The sequence below is a fragment of the Pollicipes pollicipes genome, unplaced genomic scaffold (genome assembly GCF_011947565.3).
Source record: "Pollicipes pollicipes isolate AB1234 unplaced genomic scaffold, Ppol_2.1 Scaffold_4740;HRSCAF=5597_pilon_pilon_pilon, whole genome shotgun sequence".
NCBI lineage: Eukaryota > Metazoa > Arthropoda > Thecostraca > Pollicipedomorpha > Pollicipedidae > Pollicipes > Pollicipes pollicipes.
Genome location: NW_023596545.1, coordinates 13,128,655 through 13,148,373, shown reverse-complemented (window position 1 = coordinate 13,148,373; position 19,719 = coordinate 13,128,655). Strand labels below are relative to the sequence as shown.

At 51.0% G+C, this 19,719-nt stretch overlaps 1 pseudogene; it reads right to left on the bottom strand.

Annotated features, from left to right (window-relative positions):
• Nucleotides 1-3,918: 3,918 nt before the first annotated feature.
• Nucleotides 3,919-18,342, bottom strand: LOC119097943 (uncharacterized; annotated as a pseudogene).
• Between the last annotated feature and the right edge of the window lie 1,377 nt (nt 18,343-19,719).

Below are 19,719 nucleotides of genomic sequence, written 5' to 3'. Positions count from 1 at the left end.
CACCATTTTTATGTTGACATGATATGTTTGACGACACCACATCATGCTTTTATTGTATTCCTGCCTCTATCTTGACGCTCGTCTCCACCAATCAAATTCAAATTTACTCGATCTGAAAGTCGCTTAAACTGAAAAACAGCCGTGAGCTTTTTTCTGTTACCTCCTTTGTTATGTATCAAGCTAACCTATAAACAGCCGACTCACCGCATATATATACAGCCTCTCCCTAAAGAATGCCAAAGGCCAGGCTGGGCGTGGGTCGCTGGCAGAATGATTGAGCGAGGATGGGGAATATATACATTTTAGGAGGATTCGGCGTTCGCTGGCTTAGACTGCCCATGCCCCCCCCCCACGCCTCCCCCTAGTCCACATGTTATATTAGGTTAGGTCCCGCTTTAGGCTCGCTAGACATGTCGCAACGCCAAATATATATGACCCCAGTCTTTCTCCTCTCGAGAGGCAAGATTGTCAGTCATAGCGCCAAAATCCGCCCAGAAAATTACTAAGTCTAAGGGGATAACCTAGCCCTCATACAATTCAAGCGAAGTCCCCCACCCGCAACAGGCTTCAACGCCTTGACCGCGTAAAAGACGTTGTTGGCTGTCTCGAAGGCAGTCCCCATTTATTACAGCTGTTTGCATCAGCTGCTGTTGGCTTCAGCGGCGGCGCGATTTACCACCAGAGTCGGGTCCCGCTGGTTGCCGGCGATAGCCCGCGGCCGGGCGGGCTGTGTACGGCCCAGTTTATCACAGCCCCCGCAGCCGGCCGCGTGGCGCCGCAGATAGCTCGCCCCAGCTAGAGCGGCGTCGCGTAAACCACGCTCGCAGGAGCTAAGCTTAGCCGCACCAGTCACGGGGCGGCGGGGGGTGAGTTATGGTGTGCGCCACTGGCTGCCGCAGGAGCATGAGCTTCGGCGCCTGCCGCAGAGACGTCATCTGCGCGCGCTGGGGTCATGTCACGACCAGGCGCCAGCATAGCCGAGATGATTAAGAGATGACATTTATTTAGCAGTAGAATGTCGGCATTGATGCCAACAAGAAATGCCTGTTTGACTTGATGCGCACGTCTGTGTTCTGTGTGCGGAAAGTTGGGGCCGCACTTCACTGCGACCGACGAACGTGATGTGTTTCAAACAGTCGTCCATGTTTCCAGGCGATGTTAATTTGATATCATGATTTGTTTCGCCCCTTATAATGTCAGTGCTTTTGCGGCCAGAAAGATTGCATCGTGAGATAAGTTGGCGTGCGCACTAGGTAGATACCAGTAGATAATTGGCGTCTGCGTGTATTTATGGGTCGTGCCTTCCAATTCACCACCTTCGGCCTGGTGGTGTGCTTTTCCAAGATGAGTGGATCATAGTCAACCAAGTGCACGTGTCTTGTCGCCTCTCTCCCCCTCTGCTCCCCTCCCCCCCCCTCCCCCTCCCCCCAGCTCCCGGCTGCCGTGTTTACGGCCATCATCAAATATTGGAGAGGTTATTAAAATGTGAGCAAAATGCTATAAAAACGTTCACTGTGTTCTCAATCGTGCTTTATGTAGCCTAGGGTAATGACCTAGGGTAATGACCTTTAGAAGCCTAGGGTAATGACAGCACATTCTGAACACGATACCGCCAGGAACGGTATTCCTTTTGACTATTAATCAAGTCTGTAAATCTGTAAGTACTAAGCGGATCTGTGCGGTCGGCGGTTCAATCCCTGCGCTACGGATGGCGCTCCCGGGTCTCTGTCCAGCAGGGGCAGCCAGGACAGCAGAACACTGGTGTAGCGTGGTAATCTCCCACCCCACGCCCGATCCGGCGCTCAGCGGGTGGCTGGCGGCTCCACCCGTCCGCCCGCTGAGGCGCACGTGGACAGTCCGCGTTGGCGGGATCAGCAGGCCATCAGCTGGCGGGACCAGCAGACCTTCAACTGGCGGGATCAGCAGACCATCAGCTAGCGAGACCAGTAGACCTTCAACTGGCGGGATCAGCAGACCATCAGCTGGCGGGATCGGCAGATCGTCAGCTGATGGATCAGCAGACCATCAGCTGGCGGGATCAGCAGACCGTCAGCTGGTGGATCAGCCAGACCGTCAGCTGGTGGATCAGCAGACCTTCAACTGGCGGGACCAGCAGACCATCAGCTGGCTAGTGTGCACGATCTGAGCCGCGCGATTGCTGACGATTGTTTGGTACTCGAAAGCTGAAGATCGAGATGTAGGCCGCTGTAGCAAAGATGATGTAGTACGAGATGTAGGTAGCAAAGCATCTTGTTGTAGAGGTGCAGCTGAATGTGTGTATTCTTCTGTTCTTGTGAAGCAGCTTGCTCCACCTTTGTATCATTTGCACCCCGCTCTCCTGTCATTCAGGCTCGGGCTCAGGCATTTGGCTCCCAAAATGATTACATATATTGCAACGTGCATTCAAGCAAGAATGACGACACCGATTGATTCAATAAACCAGAGATAAAATCACCCCGACACCCATGTCACGATAGGCTCTCAAAATAGCGGATCATCATGATACGCAGTAGGTCACGAGAAGGAAAGCACCCTTGAAGCCAACGAAAGATCGAGAACCGAAGTTGACGGCTGCAGAGGACGAGCTGGCTTCATGGCCATACAGAGCTATGCTAATGGAGACGGGTCGCACTCCACGTTCGTCGGCTAGCGGCGCTCTATAACATGTGAACAGCTGCGCAGTGACCCGGCTGTTAATCTTTGAAACAGAAACCAACGCGCCACCCCTTAGGGGTGCTCTTCGCTGCATTTTTTTTTCGCTAGCAAAACTTCGTTTAGGAATCGCAGCTTTTGCTCAGTTCTATAAATATTGAACAAAGGAAAGTTTTTGAAACGCCCAATCCGTCTACAAACGCATTGCTTCTGAGCCGTGATACGCAATGTCATAGAAAGAAGTGAGAAGACGACCGGCAGCACACAAAATGACGTGCTCATTTGGTGCTCGCTGGTGTGAGACAAGATGCTGTGATAGGTGATCCGTCTCATAATCAAACCACCATTGGGGTCTAACAACGGGCAAGCCTCAGGCTCACAATGCAGGCGTTAAACCCACGTACGAATGGCACTTCTTACCCTTCGCCGGGCGAGGGCGTTAGATGCTGAGCCCCCTAACATCAGAGATTCCCTGCACGCCAGGCCGCCCACTGGTTCCTGTTTCACGGCTCCAGCTCAAGTGGGGAATAAATGGCAAGGGGCACCTAGGAAGGACATGAACACCCCTAACCCCAACTCGACCCGAGCTCCCAGGCCGCCAGGCGAAATCGCCCCCGCTCGGCGGGAGCTATTCTTGGCTCACTTGCGATTCTTCTAAGTCGCTGATGTAGACCTAAGGTCACCGCTGCGCACGTCACAAGTTTGTCAACTTACGTAAAGCAACACCACGGTCTCCGGTCGGAAACCCCCACGGCTTGAATGGGACCCGTACCACAAACGGATACGGCCAACACAACGCATCGCAGTTCACAGGTAAAGCCTCACAACAGCGACATATGGCACGACACAGTGTGCTGCCGACATTGGTCACAACTGCTTAAGCTGTTTCGTGTACGCCTCGTTGCTGAATGGCGGTCGGCGACTCGACCGCTAGTCCACACGGAGGTGGCGACGGCCCACCTCGTCACCACACATGCACGGGCCAAGGGTGAGACCTCTCGAGCCGGGGTCGGCTCCGGGTCAGGGTGACATCTCCCGATCGCCGATCTGGCTCAGGAGAGTATCTCGAGGTCCGCGCGGAGCCGCGATGTCGGCCGCGGGGCGCATGTTTATTCCGGCAGATACAATACGCCAATATTGGCAAAAATGTGCTGCAAAGATGCCAAATTGGAGAATTTTTCTTGCTGTGCTTACAGGGAAGAACTACTGCGAACACAAAATTGACGAGAACAATAAATATTTTGTGCAGGTTTTATATTTGTGCAGGTTTGCTCTTGATGAGTCATGTAGGAGTCACGACGTGCTTTTTATCTTTACTCTCTTCGCAGATCCTAACTATTGCTGACCAAGGTAGGAAAAAACGCATTGTATTTCAAACTCCGAGCAATTAATTTGAGGGGGTCCGGTGGTGGTAATCTAACCAGAGCCGCTCACTTGAAAGTACTTGATTTTTGACTATGTGCGATTCGATCACCTCGTTCAGCATCGTTGCCTTCTGATCCTCGAGTTGAGTTCAAGAACTCTTACGACTTCGCTGCCACTGGGCTGTTGTGCTGTTATTATAAGGTCTTGGCTACCACACGTCGCGTACCCGTGGCGGTGTATGATGGTTGCCTTTGGTATTTCGCGGACCCAGCAGCCCAGCGAATAAACGTCTCTCATTTTGTAGCTTTGCAGCAGATTTTCTCCACCATTGGCGTTTTTAGATCCACCGGAATAAGTGCGCGTGCCGGGCGACTAGAATGCATCGCGCAGGCGTGCGCACGTCCATGCAGATGACAGCGGCGCGGGGCTCAGTCGTATTCGGACCCGATGGTGATGCTGATCTCGTCCGACACGATCTGCGTCATGTGGTACCACATGTTGGTGTCCAGCACAACTGAAACAGTCAGACCAGAGCGCCGCTCAGTGCTGGTAGTGGCAGCGGGGCTCGACAGCCGCTTGCCGGCGAGGCGTACCGGTTCTCATGCTCAGTACTGAGTGGACAGCTGGGACAATGGGCTGCAGATAACGAGGCGGTCGTCGACTTTGCTGACGGGGGTTGGGAGGGACGAGGAGAATCAGAACTGGTGCAGCTGTGGATACTGGACCGTGAGTTCAAAGCGTCAGTAGTCGGGGTTCGGTTTATCGGATCGACAACATAATCAAACGCCCCAGGGATGTTCCAAGGCCCCAGGTTTTCGACTGGCACAGACGCAGCTGGAGGTCGGTTTTACCTAGTGAACGGCCCATGAAATACTTTGTTGAGCAGCGCCGGTGGAACCTGCCTTGAATGTGGAAAACAATCCCTCATTTTTTACATTTACATCACCATGCAGTTGACCACCATGATCAGGCCAGAAGTGGTAAAAGCGAGGTAACCCGTCGCTAAGCCCCTTGATTATGCACACTGCGGCAGAACATTCCTTGATTCATAGCATGTGACTTACCTGCTGCCAATGGTTTCAACGTCATTATCCCACTTCCTAATCTCTCCCCCGCTGAAGGTGACCTGCCCAATGTGGCCTCACCCACTGATCTCCCCCTGGTTAACAGTGACCTGAGTAATGGACCTCATTCACTGATCTCCCCCTGGTTGACAGTGACCTGAGCAATGGGACCCTCACCCACTGATCTCCCCCGGGTTGACAGTGACCTGAGCAATGGACCTCACCCCTGATCTCCCCCTGGTTGACAGTGACCTGAGTAATGGGACCTCACTCACTGATCTCCCCCTGGTTGACAGTGACCTGAGTAATGGGACCTCACCACACTGATCTCCCCCTGGTTGACAGTGACCTGAGTAATGGGACCTCACTCCTGATCTCCCCCTGGTTGACAGTGACCTCAGTAATGGGACCTCACTCACTGATCTCCCCTGGTTGACAGTGACCTGAGTAATGGGACCTCACTCACTGATCTCCCCCTGGTTGACAGTGACCTCAATGGGACCTCACTCCACTGATCTCCCCCTGGTTGACAGTGACCTCAAATGGGACCTCACTCACTGATCTCCCCCTGGTTGACAGTGACCTGCCAATGTGGCCTCACTCACTGATCTCCCCCTGGTTGACAGTGACCTGAGTGTGGCCTCACTCACTGATCTCCCCTGGTTGACAGTGACCTGTAATGGGCCTCACTCACTGATCTCCCCCTGGTTGACAGTGACCTGAGTAATGGGGCCTCACTCACTGATCTCCCCTGGTTGACAGTGACCTGAGTAATGGGACCTCACTCACTGATCTCCCCCTGGTTGACAGTGACCTGAGTGGGCCTCACTCACTGATCTCCCCCTGGTTGACAGTGACCTGCAATGGGCCTCACTCACTGATCTCCCCCTGGTTGACAGTGACCTCAATGGGACCTCACTCACTGATCTCCCCCTGGAACAGTGACCTGAGTAATGGACCTCACCACTGATCTCCCCCTGGTTGACAGTGACCTGAGTAATGGGACCTCACTCACTGATCTCCCCCTGGTTGACAGTGACCTGAGTAATGGGACCTCACTCACTGATCTCCCCCTGGTTGACAGTGACCTCAGTAATGGGACCTCACTCACTGATCTCCCCCTGGTTGACAGTGACCTGAGTAATGGGACCTCACTCACTGATCTCCCCCTGGTTGACTGTGACCTGAGTAATGGGACCTCACTCACTGATCTCCCCCTGGTTGACAGTGACCTGAGCAATGGGACCTCACTCACTGATCTCCCCTGGTTGACAGTGACCTGAGCAATGGGACCTCACTCACTGATCTCCCCCTGGTTGACTGACCTGAGCAATGGGACCTACTCACTGATCTCCCCCTGGTTGATGGTGACCTGAGCAATGGGACCTCACTCACTGATCTCCCCCTGGTTGACGGTGACCTGAGCAATGGGACCTCACTCACTGATCTCCCCCTGGTTGACGGTGACCTGAGCAATGGGACCTTACTCACTGATCTCCCCGTGGTTGATGGTGACCTGAGCAATGGGACCTCACTCACTGATCTCCCCCTGGTTGACGGTGACCTGAGCAATGGGACCTCACTCACTGATCTCCCCCTGGTTGATGGTGACCTGAGCAATGGGACCTCACCCACTGATCTCCCCCTGGTCGATGGTGACCTGAACAATGGGACCGTACTCACTGATCTCCCCCTGGTTGACGGTGACGTCCATGCTGCGGCAGACAGACAGACACTCGCGTGGGGGCTCCAGCGTCCACATCTTGCGGCCATGCAGCTGCGCCTGCCACGACGGGTGCTTCACGTGGTCAATCTGCAGGTGAAACGGCGCCGGAGGACGTTAGACCTGTAACGTTAACGGCCGACAACAATGAGGCGACATTATAAAGAACGGAACACGCCTCCATACTCCGGCAAAAAACAGTTCACAAATGTGGGTTTAGCTCGCAGTTTCACAGGTCAAGACGTCATGAAAAGTTCAAGCCTTCTCTTTGTTTTTGTATTTCTGCTCAACGAATTTCGACACTTAATCCGTGTCATGCTTCTCTGCGCATTGATAGCAGTGGTCCGAGCGGGCTGAGGTTCTCTGACGCCCTGTGCCATAGAACTGACAGCTTGTAACCTGGAAAGATCCACGGGATATATTGATCAGTTGCATGTTACCACACGGCATCTAAATAGGTCGATATTTCAACAGGCTAAACACCTTAATTTTGGGCATGTCATTCCGAACAATAAGAAGAGGAGACAGTTATTCTGCGCAGCAATGTTGCATAAAGTCATGAGATCTATCAACGCAAACATTGGTGGGCCCTACAAGCCTATCAACCAATCAGAAGCGAGATGCAGATGAGACCCCTCTCGCCCTTGGCTGATCCCTTCCCGCGACAGTATTTATGGACCTGATTGAAACGATGGTCCGATGATGACCTGCCAGGATCCCAAGGTCCACAACCAGGCATATAGATAGCATTCTCCAAAGATGGACCATGAACCACATGCTTCCGACAAGTTTCCGCTTTTGCTAACGACTTGCGCCCAATCCCGTCCTTTACTGTGAGAAGTTCTGGCCATTATGATCACTGACACACCGTTTATTGACAGCAAAAGGTGACAGAACAATGATGACGACAGCACAAAATGTCCTCCACTGCATGTTTAAAACCTACGGCGTAAACCATAACGTATGGAAGTATCCATTTTCTCTTCTTAAGCACAGACGAAGTGTTTCGGGTCACCCTTACAGCCCATAAGGACGATCAGCCTAGGAAAAAAGCCCAACAAACAAGTCAGAGGCATGGACATGCCGAACAACTTTCTCTTTGACATTGGATATCCACACTCGTTAAGCCTATTAAGCCTATTAAAATTATTAAACTGAGCGGAATTTATGAAGCTAATGAATTTTGGCCGCCTCCGTGGTCTTGGGGAAAGATGCTGGATTCGTAATCCAGCGGCACTGGCTACGAGTCCCAGAGTGGGCGCATTGTTCAACCCCGACTGAAATGGAAAGGCCAGCTGGCAACAAGCCAACGAGGTTCAACCCATACCCGAGGCGGCCGTGTCGCAGCATTGTGGCGGCACGTAAAACCCTCTGCATTCCTGTCTGGCGAAAGGGTGGAGGCAAAATTAGCTGTTTGAACTGGACGGCAACGCTTGGGTGGTGGGTTCGGGGTATACGCAACAAGCTATGCTAAGCAGGTACTCTGAATCCGAAGTCACCCATATAAACCATTCGGAATAAATTTTAAAGAATGAGACTTAGTAGAGCTGATAAAACTTGGTTAAGCTTATTACTTAACCCATTAAGTTTAGCGAAATTCATTAAGCTAATTTAATGTTATTAGACTCATTAAAGCTTACAAATTTAGCAAAGTTTATGAAACCTATGCTTACCATGGACCTATCCCAAGAATTGGACATGCTTTATCACCCGTTCTAGGCAATGAAGAAGTTCGCCTGGAATGGATCCACCTAATGCTGACAACGTGACCTCTGTTTCCATTCCATTATTGACAGCACATTGACAGGAAGGGAAAATGCATCTCATAAATCTACTGAGCTGCCAATTCGTGGCATCACAGAGCGGTACACGCTTTCAAATGGCCACCAAATATGGCTCAGACTCGTCAAAAGATCTTTCGTTTAACGCATGATGCAACGTTTGCAGTTGAGGTCTGGCTGGTTGTTGTTGCGCTCAGCAGTTGTTCATCCCTACAGCTTGTGACACCTGCCAGGTTGATACCTTGCGGCTTATCGGAAAAAGCAGCAGAGAGCGATCGTTAAAAAAAGACACGTTAGGCGTTCAAGACAAGTCCAAGAGGCAAGAATCCTCCGGCCATTGCTCCTTATGGATTTCGCCATTGTATCGTAACCACCGATCTTTGTATAAAAATGCCCCTACTATGGCACAGACGTTGCAAACTGAATTTTACGAAGTCAATAGAAACACAGAACTCTTAGCCCAACCACAACATTCAGAACCCTTCCCGACGCCCAGTCGCCTCTGTGCCATACAAGACGGCATAGTACTCAAACAAGACATGCACAATAGCATACAGACGCCTGCACCCACACCCCTGCACAATCACTCGCCCATTGCCCTCCCTCGCACAGGCGGCCATGAAGTACACAGACGTCTCACACGCAGACTCACGCACACACCCGCGGAGACGCATGCGCAGCAGGCTGACTAAACTTACACTGCACCGTAACTGACTTCAGCTACTGATCGCATTGTTTGTTTCCTGTGATAGTCCACACAAATTAAAAATACGTCACGAACCGCGACTGACTTGTAGGATTACGGAATTGCTTAGCTCGAGTGATGGTGTGGACAATTTTACCATATTAGATACGCGCAAGCTGAAAGTATTGTCCAATTGCACTGACGATGTTTTATTTAAAGGATTCGTAAGCTGTTTCGACCGATATGTGGCATGCGTATATACCCATCATTGAGGCACTGTTATACTCGTCAACAAAACTGCCAAACGTCTTGCATTCTGATTTTGTTTTGCTGGTCCTTACCATCTCTGATGAAGGACCGCACCAGAAATAGGATGTTTCATGTACAACTATCAATACCAAAGTAGCAAAACGCAAGTATGCATATATATATATATATATATATATATATATATATATATATATGATGTGTGTATACATGTATATGCTATATGTGTACATTTGCGTGGGTATGTATGTGTAATAGATCTTTCAGATTGAGCAAAGGAACATCATTTCTGCTCATTGTTATACTGGCATTTTTGCGCTTATATTAAATTTATCCAGCATGGCTGCCGCAATACCGGACAGTCGATACAGGGCGGTCTCTTAAGTAGGCTTAGTAGGAAGTGTTTTAAGGATGGGCTGCTTGGGATGGTAATTGTCCATGATTATTATCATGCTACGGCTGCCCAAAACAAAAAAATCTGGGTTTCCTTCTTGGATCAAAGTTAGGAGGGTTCATCCGGAGATTTAGGGTCTGTCTCTGTATGCGACGCCCATAGACGTGATGCTAAATTCCACTAGGGTGGCGGAGTCCTCTTGCTATATGTGTCAAACACATGTTGCAAAGGGACAACAGTGACTGTGCAACTAACATGCAAATGTGCGCCGAATCCGGGCGTGCCCATGAAGATCCAGTCGAGTCGGCTCGACTCGGCCGTCTCCGGCAGGAAGTAAGGCCGGGTGTAGTGGCGGCGCAGTTCGTTCCCCGCCGCCGAGTCGCAGCTAGACCTGCCCAGCAGAAGGTCTTGGGCTCGAATCTTCCGGTGGATGAATACTTCGGTTTGGCCCTAAGCAGCGCTAAATTGGCAACGTTGCCGCGTTAACCATGCATTATGCGCCCACGAAGTGTTCACCGAAGCATTTACTGACACACATGAGGCACACTTAAGGTGCATACAGATGCTTCCAATATCCGACGCATCAGTCAGCATAACGTTGAAACAGACCTGTAACAGCAATTTCCTTACCTTGTTGGTGTATTTTTCCCCAATTCAGGATGCTAATAATAAAGCGTGCAGCTGTATCTCAGAAGGAACATCCACTGGAAATCCCACAACCACAGATTTTGTTCTGCAAACCACTAAGCTACGTGTCCCCCAGGCTTGAATTCTAAAGTAAAAAACAGGGCTTAGCCTGAGCTGCCGTGCAGAACTGGCCGCACGGCCGCGGTCGGCCCCGCCGGCGCCGCTGCGGTCGCGGAGGTGACCCTTACCAGCCGATGTACCACGGCTCCTCGCCCTTCTGCATGTTGGCCCGGGCCGCCGACATGGAGAACACGTCACTCAGGCCGTCGAAGTTAGTCCTGCAGCACGGAGAGCGGCACATGAGCGTCCGCGAGTCGACGGCGGACGGAGCGGCTGCCGTTTTGCGGCGCGGTGTGTTTCAGGCTGGGGGCCGAGGCCATTTTTGGAGTGTTGGAGTCGTCAGCCGTGAACATGTGGGGGTGTAACGTGAAGGGGCTATGGCACTGACGTTTGAAACATTACGGGACTGGGCCTTCGCTGCTGCGGGAAAGATGAAAGCCATTCAATTCAGAAACAGCTGAGACTTCATTAGCACGTGTACAACCGAACGACATATCAATGTTTTACACCACCAGTGTGAAAATCCAGGCGAGGCTAAACAAGGTTATGTCGTTGATATGGGGTAGGTCACTCATGTGGGCTGATACCGTAGGTAAAGACAGAGGAAGTGACGGTCAAACTACCACCGGTTCCTGTCCCTGATCTGAACTATTCTGAGGTCTGCTCCAAAGCGTTCCACCATCGAGCGCATCCCGACGACTTCAGATGCTGAGCTGACCAGGACAATGCCGGGTGTCAGGAGATATGCTGTGTCACGAAAATCTGCCTACCTACCTATCATCCTACCTGCATGCCAGAGGGGAGCGTAAGCACGTGAGCGCACCAAATTGCGTTGTGCGGTGTACGGAGTTTCCAGGCACCCAGTGAAACAGACGTCGTAATCGTGCTGCGTGCCGCTACGCGGACGTCGCTGGCCGTTGTTTATGCTTATGCTTAATCAATCGTTGTTTCATTAGGTCCTTATCCCGCCTACGTATTCAAATATGATAGTCTACGAATTGGACAATACTATCCTTCCCGTTCTTTTGAGACTTGTGCCGGAGCCAACAATCGAACAGCTGTGGACTGTTCCACATGTACGCACAGGTGTATTCTCGATAGGACTGTCATGCCAGAATCTATCCTTAGCAGTTTTGCATGGCCTGGTTAAGATACCACGTTACCTTCATACCACGTTGAATTATATTTCTTGGTCCCGCAACCATGAAAACGTGTTGCCTTTTCAGTACTTTGAGGCATCAGCTCGGCGTGGCCACAGCATAGAACTACAAATAAGCGAAATAGCTCTGAGGAGCAAACACCACTCTTGCTCACTTATTCGACGCCAAAGTTCCGGTCAGTCAATGCTATGCTTCATTTGCGAGTGAATTAACTCTGACTATCTTATTGCGGTGTCATAATGACTTTCCATGTTTACCCAAGCGGTTTTTGCAAGCGCATTCAAAACGTCGGAGCCTGGCGCTCTGGCACTGGTTAAGTTTATCGGGGGTTGATGGCATACGTTTTGTCAAAGCTTGAGTTCACCACATCATCCAGAGTCAGCTCCAGGACAGGTGTTTGGAAGACAAGTTTGAATGAAACACGGCCTGCTGAAGGCGGTTGTCTCGTCCAATGTTTTTTGACTGCACCCGACAGTGTTTGACTGAAGTGAGCTGTAGCGAAGACTATATATATATATATATATATATATATATATATATATATATATATATATATATATATACATATTATTTGGAATAATACATATTATTTGGAAAAGCCGTCCAGTAGCATTGTTTTTTTCCAACCCACAGGATCATGTAAATCGAGAATGACCACACCTTAAAGGCGTATACGCTATATGCACACGAACAAGGGCGGCTTCAGTCAGTACCGGTAGGAGGCGAATATTGCGGATGGACTTCATCCTAAATGGCAATTTTTCGTGCAATCGTCATCGTTTGGCATAAAAGCCCATGCACAAAGCACTTCGGTCAGCTTCCGCTCAGGCCGGCGTCAGCTGTCATTAGTTCTGAGAATGTCTGGGTGGTGTTCGGCTGCCACCCACTCACGCATCAAAACCCGAGTCTTCTCCTTGGGGTGAATCGGTGTATTCTATCCAGGATCTAGCTAACAAACAATTGTTCTATAAAAAAAAATTGGCCGTTGTCAAGTTTGGTCCGCGACTGACGAACCTGACCACGGCCGGATAATGAAATGCCCGAAACGTTGCGTACATACTGACACAACAGATGAAGACTATAGTCCAAACAATTCTTCCATCCGGGTTACTTCGTCTCACTAATTCCTTCAAACTGAGTGCTATATATACTTATGAGAAAAAGAAATTTACGACCAACCTATTACCTGTTTATGATCATCCGTCTATAATTTCAAACTATCGTTTCGCAAGGCGTCTGATAAAACCCAATGGAGCCAGGTTCCTGGTGACCAAATAGTGTATCCAATAACGCGACTGCACTGTGCACACCGACGCGCAAATGTGTCCACGGCTGGCTTTAGTGGTTCTCAAAACTGACGGCCTTATTTACAGTACCTACAGCAGCCACCGTAAAAAGCAACTAGGCAACTTGCGTTTTTACGGTCTTTTCGGCTTTAGACATGGGTTCATGTTCATCGTAGCATTGCTACAACAGAAAGATAAAATCTGACAGTTGTGTCCATATTCCCTACAATTCCCGTCTGAGCCTATTTTCTGCCTGCAGTTCCACAGCCACCTTTTTATTCTCCTTTCTGAGTTCTGCAATGTTAGCCGTCTCTATATAAGACGGGTGGAGAAGATTGCGAGGCCTCTACCGGAGGCACAATTCCTGCATCTACCACGGAAACAAAATGCTTCTGAGCATCTAAAGATTCTATGCACACGCTGCTTGTCTCCATCTTTGTAACGTAACATGTCGTACTGGGCCACAAAAAACCGCGACATTACAAAGCATGTTTCTACCAGGTTTGTCTTCTGAGCACGCTATTGACAACATTTGGAAAACTTGTATACATCCCAGGAGAATTTATGCTTTCGCCGCAAGACTGAGCTTTTTGAACTTCCATATTAATCCTGCAAATTTTGATTTCGGAGTTAAATTGACCTCCATGAAGTTCAACTGAAATTGAGACATGAAAATAAGGGCTTTGGGTCTAGATATTTTTGGCTTGCAATGCCCGAGAATGCACCCATTTCGAAGCGCATGAGCTGCCAAAATTTGCTGCAAGGTTTACCGGCAGACCCTTGCGTTAAACACCCACGCCGGTCATGCAAAACTCCCAGCCCGAGTCCCTGCAACAACGAGTACGAAAGCGCAATTAAACCCTATCGCATTCGTTGCCCTCGACCTGAGGAGAAAAGCTCGGTCGTGCCTCCAATCACCAGCGCTGCCAATCAACGAGCCAGCCCGGATGGCGAGCGTTCGTCCCCCCTCCCCCTCCCCCACACGTGAGCCGACCTGGCCGCCGACGTTGCGCCGCCCCCACCCGATGCACGCGCGGACGTCATCAGCGGATGATGCGGAAACGCGCTTACTGCGCTCGCGATTGTGCCTGCCGGTGTCCGCTGCGCGTCACTTTGTCTGCCAAAGGTCGCCGGCCCGGCGCCGGCACCCCGGACCAGGTGAGTCAAGCGGTCACAAACGGCCGTGCCGGGGGAACGCCTGCGCACCCCTCTCACATTCGGTGACCTCTGACATTCCGTTCCGCGGGCAAAACAGCGCGGCTCGACAGCCGGGCGGCCGAAAGTCGAGCCCGGCGCTCAGTGACCCGTGTGACCCGTGGAGAGTGGCAGATCCGTGGCGAACCAGGCACCAGCGGATGCTGTTACGCACCACAGCCCGTTCAGCTACTGGTCTCTTCAAGCTTCCAAAAACAAATAAATAAATTCAGTCGTCTCACCATGGTACCGAGTGGGAAGAACCCATGCCGGCGTCCGCCCCTCTGGCCTATCGGATTTTTTCTTATGTTCGCCGGAATGGACATCGTTCGCCATATTCTTTGTCCGGAGAATTCCTAGCATGTACAGGCTTCAGGGACGTGTTCCACTGCTTGTGGTTAGTTCGTTGGAAATTCCAGGACGAATTAATTGCATGCTTTTTTGCACCCAATCGTTATCACTCATCGCTGGAAATCCCTGTTGGAAAATCCAACCCATGCAAGAGAAACGTTTCATTCGTTATCTTACCAGACATTGCATTATGCATATATATTATGCATTTGTATTTGCATTTACTCGCAGCCCATCCAGAGGGCGGTTTTTCCGGTCTTCGGTCCATTACAATACAATAACGCACGATACTAACATACGCACGAAGTCGAAACGATAAATTTTATAGATATTTGCATTCGAAATAAAGATACCACGTGTAAAAGTACACGGAACACAGCAATGCCATACAGGACTGCGTGCAGGATAAGTGCATATATTTACACAAGCTACCTACGCGTGTGGAAAAAACCACCTTGGCTCAAAACCAAGCCAGAGGACCTAACATTTTCGTTTTGAAATGAGAGATTCTGAGCCACTGCAGATGACGTCACGGTGCGGTGGCCAGAAGCAGGTGGACGCATGCTGTCGTGGCGCGATCAGGATATCTCCCCTTACTGACTGTCCGTCGGCACTGGCCAGGCAGAGAGACCCTGACAGGGAGAGGTGCCTTTTTCAATAAAAACAGAGGAACGCGGCTTTAAAAAGAGATTGAGAGGCCAGGGGTTGGTGGAGGGGGAGGGCAATCCCTTGCTTTTCAGAGCTTTACAACGCTTTCATGACTTTCCTCTTTCCTACACAATCAGCAATCCGGGCCAGCCCAGAGGCCCCAGAGTCGGTGAGCTAAGCTGGCCGTGTTTAATAGCAGAGACAATCCTGGTGGCGGCATTTTAAGTTCCTGAGTCTTCCTCACCTGGTACCTGCCGCGCCACCTCATAAGCATAAGCGGTAAGAGACGTAACCTGAAGATGTAAACTAAACGTACCATTTTGAGGAGATTAGGTGTTAAATAATAGCTCGAGATGCTACAGAGAGATGCTCCGCAGTCCATAACGGAGCCCCTATAGGTTAGATTGGGCCACTATAGGTCAGTATAGGATCTCTACGAGTCAAAATGGGCCCGTGTAAGGCCAGAGCGGGCTCTTTTCAAGCCAAAAGGGCCCCTCTATATGCCAGAAAGAGACTCTCGGCTGGTTAGTATGGGGCCTCCATAGTCGATAATATGCCTTCTATAAGTCAGAGTGGACTCTTTAGAGGCTGGAATGCCCCTCTCAGCCAATAATGGCTCCTCTACGGGCCGGAATGGGCACTGTACAGTCGATAGTGGGCCCTGTGCAAGCCAGAAGGAGCCCCTGCGCATGTCATAATGAACCCTCCAAAGTCGGTGATAGAAGATCGACAGATCAGAATGGGTCCTCTAAAGGCCACAATGGGTCTTCACAGTCAATAATAGGCCATCTGTAGGCCAAAATGGGTCCCCTACAGGCCAGCATGATGGGAACTGCAGTCAATAATGGGCTCTCTACGAACCTGAATGGGCCCCTCTGCTGGCCAGAATACGTCATGTACGGGCCAGAATGAGCCCTCGACAGTCAATACAGGACGCTCTACACGGCAAATGGGCCCGCTAATAGGCCAGAATACGCCATCCAGTTAATGTTAGGCCCTCTACGGATCAGACTGGGCCTTTACAGGCCAGAAATGGGTTCTTCACAGCTAATAATGGGCTTCGTTCAGGCCGGAATGGGCCCTCGATAGGCTCAGAAGTGCCCTCTTTGGTCAGAATGGGTCCTAAAAAGGCCAGAATAAGTCCTCGACAGGTCAGAATGAGCCTTTACATGCTTCCATAATCTCTTTAACGGTTCAGAATTACCCTTGACAGACCAGCATGAGCCTCTACAGGCCCTGCAAGTTGGGAGGTGAGTTGCACCCACTGCCCCCAGCCCCCTTCCCGCGTCCTTATGCACGCAGGATATCGCAATAGGGGGGGGGGGGGGGGGGTCAACTCAAAATCGCTCACGGGAAAATCTACGTTGGCGTGATGGGAGCTGCTTATAGGGCATATAACATAATTGCATGTTTTCAATCTCATTTTTGTTGCGTATCTGTCACTTCTTTTTGCATGCACTTTCAGTTTTTCAGGGACATTTATGCGCGTAAAAATTGATTAGAATGGATGACGGGGATGAGAAGTCCATGGATCATCGGCAGGGGCGTCAGTTCTCACCGTACCGCCTGCGTCGACCATTCTGTTACCTTTCGAACTTACCGGGGTCCAAACCACACCACCGAGGTTCTGTCACAAACATGTTATGATCACGTGTTCACATCATGACTTCAGCGTCTCAGAAAATCATCGTGCGTGATCTCACTCTACCAACTGTTCAGACCGCTGCAAAACCTGAAGTTCCATCTGTCCTGTGACTGTCTGTTCTGAAGTTTTGTCCGGGTGCAGTCATGACCAGCGCCAACCGAAGCTCTCCGGAGCGGCTCACTTGTATGGGAAGAACTGGCAGCCCGCCTCCGTGCTGTCCGCCGCGAGTCTTCCCGAGCTTTCCGCATACAGCTCCTTGAAGAACTGGAAGTTGAAGACGGCGGGGGCCGTCCAGTTGGCGGTGCCGTCCGTGGATGATGACGGGTCGGCCCGAGTACGCGTACCTGCGACGCCAAGGGTCAAGGTCAGCCGGGTCACACGCCGGACACCGCCCGATGTCGACTCGTCTGGCGTGATGCAGGATGGCAAAGCAGGATGGTAAACAGCCATACTGCCTTTGTGTGAGTCCGCTTCGTTCAAAACACGATGCTGTGATAATCAAATGCCCCAATGCACAAATAGACAGACGCAGTCAAGGGCTTTTGAGGAGCGGCTGGTACGAAACGATTCTCATCTGAATATGTAAATGTGCGTGGTCGACAGGTCGGTTCGCCAGATATAGGAAACTGAAAACCGGCGTAAAAACCTGTGGGTGGCAGCTATCATGTAGGCATAGAAGTATTAATATATATTATATATATAATAATTATATACACACTGGGTGATCAGGACAAGAAAATGCGTATTATAGTATTAAGCAGTGTGATACAATGTGGGCAATGAGGGCGAAAGTCGGACAATCAAATTGAGAGTTCGTAGCTAGGCGAGGAAGCCCAAACAAGTGGGCGTAAGTTCCCCCCGCCATAACATGTGCGACAAAGCATGTCGGTGACCCGGCCACCGTTGGGTCGCTGGTCGTGACTCAGATAATGGCATGTTCGTGTTGCAATTCCAGGCGAGCCGTAGATAAGTACCCTAATCGTCGTCGTTGTCCCGACCAGGGCCCTGCGCCACGCTCCGCTCAGACCAGACCGCTCCGCAGGTGTGCTGGCGTTTGGCCAGAGTACGTCACATCACGTTGTAGCTGGTGATCGCTCTGTTCCTTCATAACTGCACTGGATGGTGGAAATCCACATATTTATTTTGCACGAGTGTACGTGGCGTTATGCAAGTCACCTTGGGGTCCTCGAGTGACTGGCCGGTTTTGAAGGGAAATTGTGCGGTCATTGGGCCACAAAACACCGGGAAAGTCATGAGCTTCTTACCTTGGGTCTAATAGGGCTCTGGAGCGAAACCTCACCATGGAATCGCGCCCTGATCGTACAGGCACTCGCCCTGAGCGCCTTCCCGGACACATTCATCTGTACCGAGACGATTCATCGCCGTCTACCACCCAATGAAGCGATCTAACAGCCCGACGTCCCCACCGGACAATCCAGCAGCCAGTGCCGGAAATAGCGCTGCCTCCAGTCGGGGGACGACTGCAGATCGTAGGCGAAAGCCCAGCTTAAAGTGCAGGCAGCCGTCCAGCGGGTGGCCACACCGTCAGCGTCAGCTCTCCGCTCATGGGGCGCCACCGATCCCGCCGGGCGCCAGCTGAGCAACCAGGCGTGTGAGCGCTTCCGGGTGCACTACGCGCGAGCCCGCCAGAGGCAGCGACGCTCGCTGCCCCAGGGTAGCTGGACTGGTGCAGGTGTTGCGCCACACGCCGGCCACTCGCAACCGGAGCGCATTCTTCCGGCAACATCTAGCGCAATATTCAGGCCTAACGATGAAGAAAAACGTTGGACAGGGAAGACGCTGGGTTGTGTGATGGTCTACGCTTTGCGTGGATTCATGTACTTAATGGCAATGCCGCTTGCCGACTTTGTAGAACATTTCCCGTTGACACTCTGGGATGTGAAATTTCTTTGTTGCAAAAGGATGTACCACACGGTCGGGAAACAAAGCCCGAAGCAAAAAACAGGCTGCAAGGCAAATCAAGGCAGTCCGGCGATACGTGATCAACACCAATTTGATGAAGGCCATAAAAGTCGTTTGCTTGGGCTGATGTGGTGGGGTTTATGTGTGGGTTCATGCGTGGGTTAATGTGGGGTTCATGGCGTGGGTTATGTGTGGGTTCATAAGTGAGCTCATGTGTGGGTAATTGTGAGTTCATATGTGGGTCCACGTGTGGGGCCCGAGCGCAGCCAGTTTCGGACGTTCGGACGCGGGCCACCGATGCGCTCGTTTTGAATATGTTTCCTGATTAATGTTGGATATCGACAGAGGAAAAATGCATGAATTCAGCTGCACAGCATAGACAAATGCAATAATCTATACATCGCAATATGCTCCAAACACTGTCCAACCCACTGCTACGCAAGAAATGATCGAGAAAAGTTCAATGTCAATTCTTCCGGAGACCTCCGCGGCCTCGAGGGCCGCTAGCTTGCGCCGTCTCTGGGATGGAGTGGAGGTAGACCGTGAAACTACGGGGGTGGGTAGTCAGGCTCGCTCTGCCCAGCATGTGCGCAAAGTGTTTCCTTTTGGAAACTATTTCGGTCACGGTTGCCGAAAACATAAATCGTAATCTTTTGTTTCGCAGACCGAAATCCGCCGAGCCTGTCCAGACCCAATGGTTAATTGCTTTTGGCGGTGTGGTCCGTGAACTAAGATGGGCTCGCTTCTTCAATAAGTCTGGCGTGCCTAAGCCCGCGAGAACAACCGGAGTTATAAACATTAAAGACATTTGTGTGAGTTCCAAGACGTATCTAG